At 34.8% G+C, this 14,732-nt stretch overlaps 1 long non-coding RNA gene across 1 annotated transcript; it reads left to right on the top strand.

Annotated features, from left to right (window-relative positions):
* Positions 1-577: 577 nt before the first annotated feature.
* On the top strand, positions 578-1,546 carry LOC116416751. The gene is made up of 3 exons (XR_004227098.2): positions 578-800; positions 1,019-1,207; positions 1,337-1,546. It is a non-coding gene; the product is annotated as an uncharacterized LOC116416751 (long non-coding RNA).
* The last annotated feature ends 13,186 nt before the right edge of the window (positions 1,547-14,732 follow it).

The raw sequence follows: 14,732 nt of genomic DNA, 5'->3' as shown, positions 1-14,732 counted from the left end.
TAGTGTATATATAATACTCGCAATTCCGTAAAGGTAAAAGCAGTTACCTGATCGGAGGGATGGGTATACAAAAAATGAAAAAATGTATAAAATAAAAATTTGTAAACTTATATACCAAAGTACTTATAACTAATTAACAATTAACAATATCTTCTATGTAGAACTGATTTGGCAGTTGATCTTGATCATCTTGATCATCTTGATCCAGTTTTTAATTCTTTTCGTTTCGGCAAATTTTTAATATCAATCGATTTTAAATCGTTTGGTAATGCATTAAAAACAACTATTGTTTTTCTAAAAACTGTTCTTATTGCTGACTCTTTTTTTATTTTTTGGAATCGCAATACTTTTGTTATCGTTCTTATTGTTAAATTTTCAAGAATTATTTAACAATAAGAGTAGGTTGTCTGATACATCATGATCAGTTTTTTATTTAACATGATTTCAATAAAATATCTTAAAAACGTGCATTTATTTTGAACATGGCTTTTACATTTTCAAAATTAGTCCTAATTTTACTTTTTTCATTCAGATTTTTACAAAGTCGTTTAACCATAAATACCTAGAAAACCTTTTTTTACCAAATAACCGAATAATAGCAATAAAATTTGCTTCTACCAATTTATTATTAAACCTTATTATGTCTTTTCCACAGATCATTTGCCAGGCGAACATTACCGACACGTTTTCTGTTTATACTTCACCGCAGAACTGAACCACTTGGTATCAAACTCTGAGGGATAAACTTACTGCAATAAAGCTTCTCGCAGTAGAAACTTAAATTCTATCTGATCTCTAAAGTAAATCCATTACAAAGTATCTTACAAACTTATGAAATTGAGTGACTGACTAAGCTTTTATATTTCAAACTGTAAATTCGCACATTATAGTCAACTTCGTAAAAAGCTCTCCTTTTTGTTCTTTTTTGTAGTTTTACAGTATTGTCTTTGATGACCTTCAGAGATACTTTTTAAGTGCTTACAGGGTCTGTAATAACTTTTATCATAACTTTTTATAGATCTTAACTGTGGATCTTGGCTGACAGATGTATGTTCACGTTATCGTAGCTCAAGTAGAGCTTGATCTACTGCTCATCTCATGGTTGCATCTCATCGCGTACGCTGAATTTTACTTAATTAGCACTCTGTTTCAAGGCACTACTCTATCCAGGTGGTCTGCTTTAATTAACGGAAACTTGTAGGAACAGGTAAGTCATATTACTATCAACTATTTTTTTATTAATTACTTCATATGCTATGGCTTGTAATATTTCTTCTGTGAATTAATTGAAGCCGACTATTCTTTAAAGACAGTTCATTTTTGTTATTTTTTTCAGTCTACGGAGGAATACATTCAGCTGGTTGCTATTTTACATACTTTTCTATCGTCTTTGAAGAGACTATTGAGCCTGTTTTCTACTATTTTGTGAATCTTTTGTGAAGTTTTTTCCTGACTAGACGTATATATAAGTTGAAGAAAGGTGTTTTTATACTAACATTATAGTATTTTTTTAAAATCATATTTAGCGAATATCAAGCCACAAAAACTTTTATTATTTCATATTTCATACTATGATGAAAGTAAGAAGAATGATAAATTCATTGTTTTGTCATAAATATTCTAGTCCAAAGCACCAAAGTTATGGAATCAGGGGGATTGAAATAATAAATACATCAAAATTATTAATTGATTGAGTAAAATTGATAAAAGCAATCTTGAAATATCGACTTTGTATAGATCTCACAGGTTACCAGAAACTAAGTTTTTGCTAGTTTTATATAAGTATCTAATTAAAAAGAAAATGTAAATAATCACTTCGTGATAGGTGATTTTAATATTAATCTGCTAGTTTGTGATCACTATAGCCAAAATTTTGTCTGCAATTTTTTTGATAAAGGTCATATTCCTGATGTTATTGGTATTACTAAGGCACCTCTTTGAAGAGCTAAGATATCATGTATCAACAATATTTTCATAAAATCTCAACCTAAACACAACTACGTACAAGCGTAAACTTGATATAACTGACCATTATCCGATTTTAATTGCTATTAATAAATTTAAAACAGTAGCTACCAAACTATATGCCTTCTTGAATTACAAAAAAAAAAAATTACTACTGAATCTAGGAACTGGAGTGAAATTATGTCGACGACTGATCCTAATTTAGCTATAGATAAATTTTTAAACAAGATTAAAATGTATAGAACTGGCAAAAACAAAAAACAAAAATAATAAGGTCGTGCGAAGCTAAAAAATGTTTGTATAATTTATGGCAATTAGATGTGCAGAATGAACAACTAAAATCACGGTATAAACCTATGACAAAATTTTAGAGAAAGTAATTACCGCTGCTAAAATAAAATATGAATTAAACCTAGTGCAAAACACTAGAATATAACCCAAAAAAAACTTTGGAAAATAATAATTACGAAAATCGGGAAAATAAAAAAACCTAATGATGCCATAAATTACATACATATAAACGATAAAAATATTACGGATAAAGTTGAAATAGCAAAAAATATGAATACATTTTTTTGTGAAATAGGTAGAAATCTAAGTGCAAATATTGTTAATCCTGTAAACGCCGAACTCAAGATACCTGGCATGATTCCTATTTCGATTTTCATAAATCCAACAAATACGACTGAAATATTATAATTAATACCCTAAAATTAAAAAATGGGGAAATTGATAAGATAAATGCTAAGACCTTCAAATTACTATATGAATAACAGCAGGACCCCTGACCCATATTTTCAATATGTGTATTGACGAAGCGATATGGCTGGACGCTCTAAAGAGTACTGCAGTAGTGCCGATTTACAAATCAGACGAAAAATATAAAATCACAAATTATTGACCAATCTTTCTCATATCTAGTGTTAGAAATATCTTTGAGCGAATTATATATGATAGAATTCATGATTTTGTAGAAAGAAGCAATATTATCTCAAAGTAACAATTTGGCTTCATGAGGAAGATTATAACTAAAAATGTACTAAACTACATAACTAATATACTACATGATAATGTTGATAAGAGTAAGCCAGTAATAGTAACTTTTCTAGATCTGGCAAAAGCTCTTGATACGGTAGACTACAGTATATACTGTTGGCCAAACTCGTCGTATCTGAGACAGGGGTCAAGCACTCGATCTTGTTTTAAGCTATCTAAATTACAGACATCAAGTAGTCAAAATAGATAGTAATAATAGCGATAGCATATTAGTAAACACAAGTGTTCCACAAGGAACGATCTTAGGACAGCTACTTCTTATACTATATATAAATTATATCTTAAAGGAGATTCCGCAGGAGGCATAATATCGTATGTTGATGACACTACTATAATAGCCATCGGCGATAATTGGATCGAGACCCATATTATTATCAATCATTTCTTGCGTGTGATATCGGAGTGAGTGGCAGTAAACAAGTAATGTAGTAAATGTGTTTGCATGATATTTGGCATCAGCATTAGAAGTGTATTATCTCAATAAATGCTAAGATTCTTGATAAAAATCTAACATGCAACATATAATAGGTAAAACAAAATACGTAGTGTATGCTTTTTATACAATTGCTGCCTATAAACACATTTATAATGGTATACTATGCTTTTTTCCATGGTATAGTATTATGAGCTATGTTACAGCAGCTGTTTACTTTCAAAGCTCTGAAACTACATTACTATGATTTCAAAGAGAAATACCTAGCGTTAGATAGTGTTACTAGAAATAGAAGTATTATTATACTTGAAGTATTATAAAGCTATCGCAACTTTGGATGCACTTTCGATTAAACTGAAAGTGTTAAATATTGATAAACACTCTCAAAAGATAATCATTAAAGCCTGGATAAAATCTAATTATTGAAGTTTTACAATTTTGTTATATTACAATAAAGGCAAAAAAATACTGAATCTACAGATGTAAGAAATGTGTATATGATTTAATTATTTAATTTAATGTGTATAAGATTTATTTATATTTAAGTTATATTTCTTTTAACTCGTTGTAAACTAGACCTGCGAACAGATAACTTCGATCATCTCTGCGGGATTTTAAAGTGTAAATACTTACTTGTTATGTTTTTTTCTCTGGTTAATAAAAAAATAAAAAATATTTCATAGTTTTTTTCTATAGAGCATTTTCACATTGTTAGCTGAAGTTTTATTAAAGATAATGGATTTAATTTACAATGTTTAGCCTACTTGTTTATAGTTATTATCAGTCAAGTATCCTAAACCCCTAATAAGTAAAAGTCAAATCCGAATATTTTTAAAACCTTGGAAGATTTGCCTATTTTAAATCAAAATGGCAAATTGAAAAAAGATAAAGATAATGTATGAAATGATACTGTTTTGTTGCTCGACAAAATAGCTAAACATAATTTGTATATATATTTCCAACAGAATAGGCATTCTATCAAAACTAAGTTAAAAAATTTGGCTTATCGTCGAGGAAATGAAGCACTAAAAACGGCCTGACTGTCGATTTTTTGATCAGTAAAACGCATTCAATGCATTCAATTCGTCAAAGCATCAGGAAATTTTGTGACCTAGTGTGATTAATTACTTTTTTAAAAATGCATTATTGCATAAATAATATGCTTTTAAAATTGTATTCCGAGGAGACACTAAATAAAAAACCGCTGCCAATTCATTGGCACGTAGCTTCCTCCAACTAAATTTATAGGTCCAAAAAATTAAATATTGTTTTAATATACAGTATACCTGCCTGCTAATGTATGAGGCAATTTTTGATACATAATTTAATATATAAGTTTTGGATGGTTCATTGTCCAAAAGTTTGCAGACCCCCGTGTTTTTTTATTATAGAATACGAACACTGCCGTCAGATTTTTTTCACACAAATTCACGCATGTTTACATGTGTTCCTAACCATCGTAACCACTAAAACAACAGGCTATTCATTAGATAGGTCGCTCGCGCAATTTTCGAGAAAACGATTTTTATGTATTGCTCTTTACTTGAAAACCCCTTGACAAAATTGTTTGAAATTTTAGCAGCAGATAGCCTTTTTTTATGGTGGATCACTAAATAAAATTTTAAAGCATTTAACTACATTGTTTTACAGATATGAAAAATCAAAAAATTTAAAAAAAAAAAAAATTGAAACCTTGATATCTTACGAACCATAGGGGTTTGAAAGCTATGCAATAAACTTAGCCAAAACACATAAAATATTTACTTTTTCCCAGAAATCTCAAGTGCAATAAGGCCTTTTTACGTCCGTAATCGAGGCACAAAAAACACTGATTTTTTTCAGTTTTCGATTTATTACTGAAAAAATAAGTAGTCAAATCACTTGAAATTTTAATGGGATATATTTTGACACGTGACCCATTGACATAATTTTTTTCGCAAGGTCATGATATTTAGTTGCAGAGATAAGAAATAAAAAAAAAATCACCTTTTTCATTTCATCTGCCGAACAAAGCGGTCGATCTCGAGGACCAAACGAGAAAAAGTAGGTAATTTTATTCTCTTTTAAATGCATTATAGATGAATTGTTTGTAACAATGGGATATAATTCAAATAAACGCAAAAGTGTTTTTCAAAAATCAAAAAATGGCCATAAAAAAATAGTGGAGAAAATAAAAAATAACTGTTTTTCCCGAATTCAGAATCCAAAACAGATAAGCATGTCAAATTTTTTTGATATTGACGGAGTAGTTCCAGAAATATTATGGTATACATACACACTCCAGTGGAAATGGGCGATGGACGCACCGCCTCATACCGTGTATTGTTGGCTGGACCAATAGACGACAAAGAGAAGAGAATTACTACCTTACACAGTTTTTGAGCGGACATGGGTGCTTTCGAGCCTACCTACACCGCTTCAAGATAGAGGATAATCCAAATTGCCCAGTATATTTGGAAACAAACGAAGATGCGGAACATGTCTTCTGCAACTGTTCGTGATACGAAATGGAACGAGAGGGACTTGAGCGGTACCTTCAGACTAGGGTGACCCCTGAGTCAATGATGACAGCTATGCTAGCGTCGAAAGATGGCTGGTGCACAGTAAACAACTACGTAAGGACTATTATCAAGAAGGTTAGAAATGACGAAGAGAATAGAAGGAAGAACATGGCGAAACAGCTGAGTAAAACTGTTGCTAGACGAAGGCGACTAGGTAATAGATACAAAATGCTCCTCGGACTGATGCAGAGGAACGTAGGTCATAGAGTTGAGCTCTCACTCCCCTGCCCGATGCAGAGGAACGTAGGAGCTAGGGTGAGTACCTCTAAGTGCTTCTCAGACCGATACTGAGGAACGTAGGTAACTGAGTTGAGTCCAGACTCCCTCACCCGATGCAGAGAAACGTAGGTGTTGGGGTTGAGGATATCCAGAGGATGGCTGGTCGATGCTGCTCGAAGTAGGCGACCGGACGATGCGGCAGGAAGCAGACGGTAGGACGATGCAGAATAAAGAAGACTAAGTTTGGCCCTGAATCTTTAATCACCTTGGTGGATAGGGGATGTACGGAAAAGTCAAACTTCAAAGGAGAAGCCAAAAAAAAGGCTAGCTAACGGGCCTCACGAAAGTATTGTTCAACGATAGTACCTGTGGGGATCTGGTGTCAGAGGGCCACTTGTACAGTGCTTGCTCTGCCTACGCCACATAAAAAAAAAACACACACACACACACGGACACGGACATTTTCTAGAAACTTGATTAGAACTTCTAACACACCAAAAAGTATATTCTAGATGTTTTGACGAAACTCAAAATTGTACTATTACAAAGCTTTCTCTAGGAGGAAGCAATATATTACAACATGTTTAGAGTTTTTATTAATTATTTTTCGAAACATTGTTTTAATATACACCTTTCGGATAATATTTAATACAGGTACCTCGGAAACCGTTGCCGTCGCAACCTTCATGTTCAGCGACTTCAAAAACTCCCGAGTTTAAGTTTCAGTTCAAACTTTCAGTTCAAACTTTCAAGTCGCTATGTTGAAACGGTCACGACTCTTCTTGGTCTTGTGCGCGTAGAAGATTTTAATTTTTGAGAAGAACAATGATCATTTACTGATTTGCGTCTGAATTTTGACAGCAGATCACAAATAAAGATTTGATTTTATATATTGATTTATTCTTATAGTATGGGAGAGCTCCGGGATACCAGGTAGTGGAAAGTTATTTCAATAATAAAAATTTTTTATTTCATTTCAATAACCAAATATATTTTCAATCAATTATTAGTCTTTTCAAATAGAATATTACGTAAATTGCAATATTTTTTATAACAGAGAACTTTGTATGTTCGTTTTTGATTACACAATATATTTGTAAGACAATACGCTTAACTTTTGCGTTATTGGCTTTAGATCGTGATTTTTCTAAGTATACAAATGATTTGAAAGTATTTTAAGTTTTCGACTGATACGCGTTAGTTGCGTTATCAGTTTTGACTCGACAAATTTATAAGTATTTGAGATACAGAAAGTTCAAGAAATATTCGAAAATATTCTAAGTCTTTCACCTGCTCAAGTGGTAATTTGCTCAAGAGCAGGGACTAGGCGCTTTAGTTGCGCTGGCGCTTAAGTTGCGCTTCGGCTAGTGAGCTAGTACGGGTTGTGTGGGTCCTTTTAAAGGCCACGGAGAGATCGGGAATCGAGCCGCCGGAAAAATCACATTCATACTTGCACACACTCATTCACACCTATATACAAAAATCATTTACACACTTATAATATAATGCGCACGCCGCGCCGCCTCTCGCTTTCTACTCCTACTGTCATTTTAATTGCGTCGCTGCGCTCGCCGATCGGTCTATATAGATATAGGCGCGTATTGCGCGCTCTCCCCGCTTTTTTGCTGCTTGCTGCTATTGGCTGGCTCGTGGCGCAGCTGTCAGCTGCGGCGCATAGCTTCGTATTTGGAGTGGGAAAGCCTAAGATGCTCTTGTATAATCTAAAATTTTGTTCCACGAAAATTAGTTTTAAATATAATTTATAATTTTTATGCGGAGCCTGTACTCTCGGAGACGACGTTCGTACTATCGACCCTGGGCACCAGGTACATCAGAGGCCGTTGCCGCCGCAATATTCGTGTTCCGCGACCTCTATAACCTCCCGAGTAACGAGTTTCGAGTCGCTATGTTACAATTTTCCGTTAAACTCTCGGAGGCGATATTCATACTGTCTACTTTGGGCAGCAGGTACCTCGGAAGCCGTTGCTGTTGCCATATTCGTGTTCAGTGACCCCAAAAACCGCAGAGTAGCAAAACTGGACTCATTTCCATCAATATTTACCAAGTTGTAAATTTTTTATTCATTGTCTCCTAGGAATGCAATTTTGAAATGCATATTATATATGCAATAATGCATTTTATTAATGCAAAAAAGTAATTAATCACATCATCACAATTTCCTGACGCTCTGACAAATCGAAAGCAAAAAGCCGCATTACGATCTGTCTTACTGCTCAAAAAATCGACAGTCCATTTCTTTATTTCCTCGACTATTAGTAGAAAACGCTACATAGTTTTACGATTAACAAACAAAAAAAAATAAAATAAAATAAAAAAGAGACGGTCGAACTGTTTAAAATTTTAAATGATCTGCATACTAATAAGTTTAATGTTACTTTTAACGCGCGGTAATAAGCCATATTCTTTTTGTCAGAGTACTTGGATTTGTGGAGTGATTTAAATAAATATTGTACATATAAGACTTATTTAATTGCTCTATCTGATTTGTTACATAATGTATCGATACTTAAATCATCGAGCAATATTTTATTGTACGCTGTCGCAATAGAAGTATACAACAAAACTCTTTTGCTATTCATATGAGTGAGAAATATAAAATTGGCCTTATGAACTTTTTTTACATGAATGTTTAAGAAACAATATTCAGGCACCGTCAGAATTCAACACTGGATATTCATATTCTTTGTTGGATACTCCTGCTAAAGTATTAAATGAATGTACATTAGATGAATATAATAAATCATGTTATAAGGTGGTTCTTTCGTTAACTATATATCGTTCAGATATCAATGGAACTAAACATGTAGATTTATATTTGTCTAAAAATGATTGAAAAATTTTTTTCAAGGCCTGGGTACGTTGAAAAAAATATCAACATTTTAATTTTTACTTATTTAACACATTGTCGGGGACTATGGGAATGATAATAGTTGTTTGGAACTACTACTTCTACAACTTAACGAGATACTAAAATGTATCTAACGTTTAATGACTTGGTTGATAATACACAATTTTCTGCGCTCTCAAACATTCAAGCAGAAAATCATTGAATCGGCGAAGAATCAATGGACTTAGTAGAAGATTACCTTGGAATCCTTTCGATATCTATACAAAAAATATGTGCTGAGGAAAAGGAAAAAACTAAAAAAAATATTATTAGGAACCTAATCAAATTTTACATTTAACTCTAGTTGCATTAAGAAAGTCTAAACATATAACGTTAGAGAATGTAGATCATGAAAACTACAACAATGCATCCGTGAAAGAGAAAATCATAGATACAACTAATAACGCTATGAATACCAAATAATCCTGGAACATGATTATTCAGTCAACACACGGCTATTCTGACTGACTTCAACAAAACGATTACTGATCAAGCAATTAATTCTCGAGATAATTGTAATAAACTGAATGCATTAATATCAATGAAACATTACGATGCTCAAGAATCACGAATTGACGAAGTAAATAAATGTGAAGAAACACAAACACCAATTTGTGAGCATTAAAAACTGTGATTCCTTTCCAGGTGCTACTATTTTCTATGAACTATCGTGCAAAGTAATAAAAAGATAAACAAATATTCAATTCTTACAACAATAGACTACAATTTACACATGAAACCAAGACTAATATCTCAATAAGTTTCTTAGATAACCTATTGATAAAAGATGCCAGCAATTTAATAACTGACTGGCACACAAAACCAACATTTTCTGGCAGATTCCTAAATTATATGTCACAACGTCTGATGCCACAAAAAGATGCCATAGTACACGATCTTGTTAATAGGGCAATAAAAATGTCTAACGAAAAATTCCATAATAAAAAGAAATTGTAACATCAAAAGATTACTGCAAGACAATAGTTATCCAACCGTTTTTATCAATAAAAATGTACAAAAAAAAATTGTCTTTCTTCCGAAACAACTTACGAGCAGTTAAGGAAAACGAAACGTTGTTTGCCTACCGTATATTAACGATTTTTACGGACAGACTAGCCAAGCACTCAAAACAACATTGAAACTGTTCCGAAATTAATAGCTAAATGAAGACAATAATTATAAAAGGCAAAGATAAAAAAAGACAAAAATATTGAAAATAACTGTCTATAAATTAAAGTGCAATGTCTGCTCTGTTACATATGTAAGTCAAACAAAAAGAAGTATTCGTGTGTGTTTTATATGGCGTAGGCAGAGCGAGCTCTGCACAAGTGGTCCTCCGACACCGGATCCCCACAGGTACAATCGTTGAACAAAACTTTTGTGGGGCCCATTAACTTGCCTGTTTGGCTTCTCCTTTGAAGTTTGAAATTTCCATAATTCCCCCATCCACCAAGGTAATTAAAGATTCAGGACCAAACTCGTCTTCTTCATTCTGCATTGCCCTGCCATCTTTTTCATTCTGCTTCCAGCCGTCTGCTTCCTGCAGTATCGTCTGGTCGTCTACTTCGAGCAGCATCGATCGATCATTTTCTGGACAGACACAACCCCGACACCTACGTTCCTCTGCATCAGGTGAGGGAGTCTGGGCTCAACTGAGTTACTTCTTCCCTTCTATTCTCTTCGTCATTTCTAACCTTCTTGATAATAGTCCTTACGTAGTTGTTTACTGCGCACCAGCCATCCTTCGACGCTATCATAGCTGTCATCATTGACTCAGAGGTCACCCTAGTCTGAAGGAAACACTCGAGTTCTTCTCGTTCTATTTCGTATCGCGAACAGTCACAGAAGACATGGTCCGCATCTTCGTTTGCTTCCAAACATACTGGGCAATTTGGATTTTCCTCTATTTTGAAGCGGTGTAGGTAGGCTCGAAAGCATCCATGTCCGCTCAAAAACTGCGTAAGGGAGTAAATCACTTCTCCGTGTCGTCTATGGGTCCAGACGACACCTTCACTCAGCTATGGCGTTCCTTCGCGGATTTCCAAACTTTCTTTTAAGTATTGTCACCACACCGGCTTTCTTCGTATATATTCTTCCATTCTGTTGCTAGAAGGTCAATAGGCGGCATACTTGAAATAACGCACACTGCATCTTTTGATACTGTTCGGTAGGCAGAAGTGACCCGCAATGCACTTCTCCTACAAACTTTTGACAGCTTTCGTGCATAGGACTTCACCAACATAGCGTCCGCCCATATTGGGGCACCGTATAACATAATTGATAACTTGCAGATCATATATGAATCTTAGTAATATATCATTTACGTGTATAGACTATCTGCTGTTATTTGATAAAATAAAGAAAACAATTTATTACATAATAAAAAAAAATTAATTTATCAAGTAAACATACGTTTTTTTTTGTGTTTTAATCCTTATAAATTGTAGTGATTCTTCTATACTAAATAATATATATTATTTCGTAGTACAAATTTAGATTATAAATATCAATCTTAACTTCACAAATATTTTAGATCTTTTAAATTTTTATCTTAAAGTATACATATGTACTGTACAAAGTTAGAATTTTTAGGTAAAGGTAACATAGAATTTCAAGGCTTACTCAACAGCACGAATAGCTCAGGCAGTAAGATAAAGGATTTTGATGTTAAAGACCAGGGTTCAATCCTGGGTAAGGACAAAGTTTTTTTTCATTTTTTTACGGTCAATTTATTTGAATTAGCAACAAATGTATTTTTCATTATTGTTTAGTGAAAATGAAATAATTTAATTTATTTTAATTAAAATAAATACTTTAATTTGATGAGTGATTTCTGACGTGATTTTGAAGGTGATTTATGACGTGAGAATTCAAGTGATCTATCACGTGATAGATCCTGTGATAAATTACGTGATTTTTCTCGACAGGGTAAGTACTTCATCGTACATGATGTTCCACATTATGGTTACTTTATAGGTTTTCGTGCCGTTTTCTGTGTCATACAAAAGGATTCTGTCTTACAGGTAGTCAGACATAATCCTTCTGATATATGCGGGTACCTCTTTTTTCCGTTGTGCCTTGTGTATCTTGCCCCAACTGGCTGAGTTAAACGCATTTTTAACATCCAGTACAACAATAGCACAATACTTCTTGGCTCCTCCTTTCCATCTCTTCCCTTCTATTGCGGTTCTAGCGGTGTCGACTACTAAGCTTACGGCGCACAGTGGGATTTTTTTGGTATATTTATGGACAAAATTCTTGTTACAAGCGATTTTTTTTTTCAAATACTTGTTATCACTTGTACTTTAAGCACGAAGTGCGGAAATTTCAATCATCCGAACCCCTTAATAACGGCAAGTCATTGTAATACATTGAAAACGTTGAAAAATCAATTACCATAAGCGAGTTCAATATTTCTATTTATTTAATAAGTCCAGTTACGTAAAAATTGCATTTTCAGTATAATATAAAATATTCACACGAAAAAAGTTTTGCTTTTCAAATATTTTATACTGCTATTGAATTATTAATAATGTCTAAGAATATGCGCAGAGTGCAAATACGTGGAATGCGCGATTAGGCGTTCAATGACTTGCCGTTATTAAGGGGTTCGGATGATTCGCACTTCGTGCTTAAAGTATAAGTGATAAAAAGTTGAGAAAAAAATTGATACGATTAGATCAAAATTCGCTTGTAACAAGAATTTTGTCCATAAATATACTAATAAATCCCACTGTGCGGCGTCCAGAGTGGAGCGTTTTTTCCTAAAGCCGTATTAATATTCCGCTAGTCCGCCTGATTCTTCAATGACTTGCTACATTCTAACGCCGATTATGCGCTCTAAAATCTTGCCCGAGGTGTCGAGCATGCAAAGTGGTCTGTATGAGACAGCTTCTCCAGGTGGCTTATCTCCTTTTAGTAGTAGTTCCGGGCGTTGCTTTTTCCAGTTCTTAGGAAACGTCCCTTCTTCGAGACATGAATTGTACAGTTCCACAAAGACATCGGCACGTGCCTATATAGGTTCTTTCAATGCAATATTGGGTATGCCATCCAGACCTGGTTGTTTCCAATTTTTTTGCATGCAGCCCGTTATTTTTCTGTGGTGGTTGTTGTAATGATTTTGTCATTTGCCTCCGCTTCGGGAATAGCTGTTACTCCCAGTTGAAGGGGAAACAGCGTAGTCAGAATACGGTCCAGCAATTCCGGGCTTTTAGGAGAGGGAATATAACCTCTCTTTATCTTCTTTATTACTACTTGGTACGCTCGCCCCCAGGGATGCAGCTCAACCTCGTCCTGTAAGTCTTAAAGGCACCGTAGTTTATTTTCTCAGATTTTTTTCTTGAGTATCCGTTTAGCATCCTTCATTTCTTTGTTTCGGGCGTCTACTACTTCTCTACCTCAACCAGTCTTGTAGTATTTCTTCTGGACCCGCTGTTCTCGTCTTCTGGTTTGATGACACTTGCTGCGAGCAGCGTCAATTTCTTTATCCCACCAGTATACTGGCGGTTGTCTATTATTAGGAGCCCTCCTCGGCCTCGTTGCGTCGCAGGCTCGAATAATATTTCCTATGACCTGCTCAACCTTATCATTTGCAGATCCAAACAGCTGTATTTCTTCTAGAGCCAGCAGAAATGTCTCCTTATCATAGTCCTTCGTTTTCCAACCAACTATTTTCGTTGTTGCCTTCCCGTTGGATCTTCGTTTTGATATTCCTATCTCCATTATTATCGCTTGCTGGTCACTATTTGTGTAGTAATCGCTCACCGTCCACGAGCTAACTAAGCCGATCAAGCAGCTGCTAACAAACGTGAAATCTATAATGGACCCTGCGTCTCCTCTTTAAAATGTGTAAGAACATCCATAGTTAACGAAGACCAAGTCAAGGAGGGCGAATGCTTCCAATAGCGCTCGTCTTCTTTCGTTCGTCCTTTGGCTGTCCCACTCTACTGCCCAGGCATTGAAATCGCCTGCTATAAGTACCAGTTTTCTTCCTACAGCATCCTGTACTAGCCGGTCCAACAGTCGTCTGAATCGTTCTATCGACGCGTTAGAAGAAGCATAGCAGCTGTAAATGTGTACGCCTGCGACCTTAACGCGTACGAATCCTTCATTACGTCTTGTCATTTTTATATGTCTATATTCCACGATGGTCTGTCCAGGTCTCTGTATTATTCACAGACGATGGCTATGTCGATCTCTGTCTCACGGACATACTGGCTCAGTAGGTCCTGTGTAGTCGCGCAGTGATTTATATTCAACTGCACTATTTTCATTGTCTTCGACTGTCAGTGGCTTATACTGCAGCTCAGTAAACTGGGCATGCATAGCTACTAACTGCGTGGTCACTCTTCCCACCTGTGCCTCTTTTGCAGAGTACACAGCTGGGTTGGTTATTACACTCCTTTGCTTTGTGCCCATCTTTTCCACATTTAAAGCAAAGCTTACTTATATCTTCAGTTACTGTACAGTTGCTGCCGATATGGCCAAAACCTAGGCATTTATTACACCTAAGTGGCCTGTTTTTGCGGTAACCCACCCGGATCCTACAGTTGATCCATCCTATTCTTATCTTCTGTAGCTTAGTAATCTT

This window comes from Nasonia vitripennis (genome assembly GCF_009193385.2).
Source record: "Nasonia vitripennis strain AsymCx chromosome 1 unlocalized genomic scaffold, Nvit_psr_1.1 chr1_random0002, whole genome shotgun sequence".
Classification (NCBI taxonomy): domain Eukaryota; kingdom Metazoa; phylum Arthropoda; class Insecta; order Hymenoptera; family Pteromalidae; genus Nasonia; species Nasonia vitripennis.
This window is presented reverse-complemented; position numbering and strand designations above follow the sequence as displayed.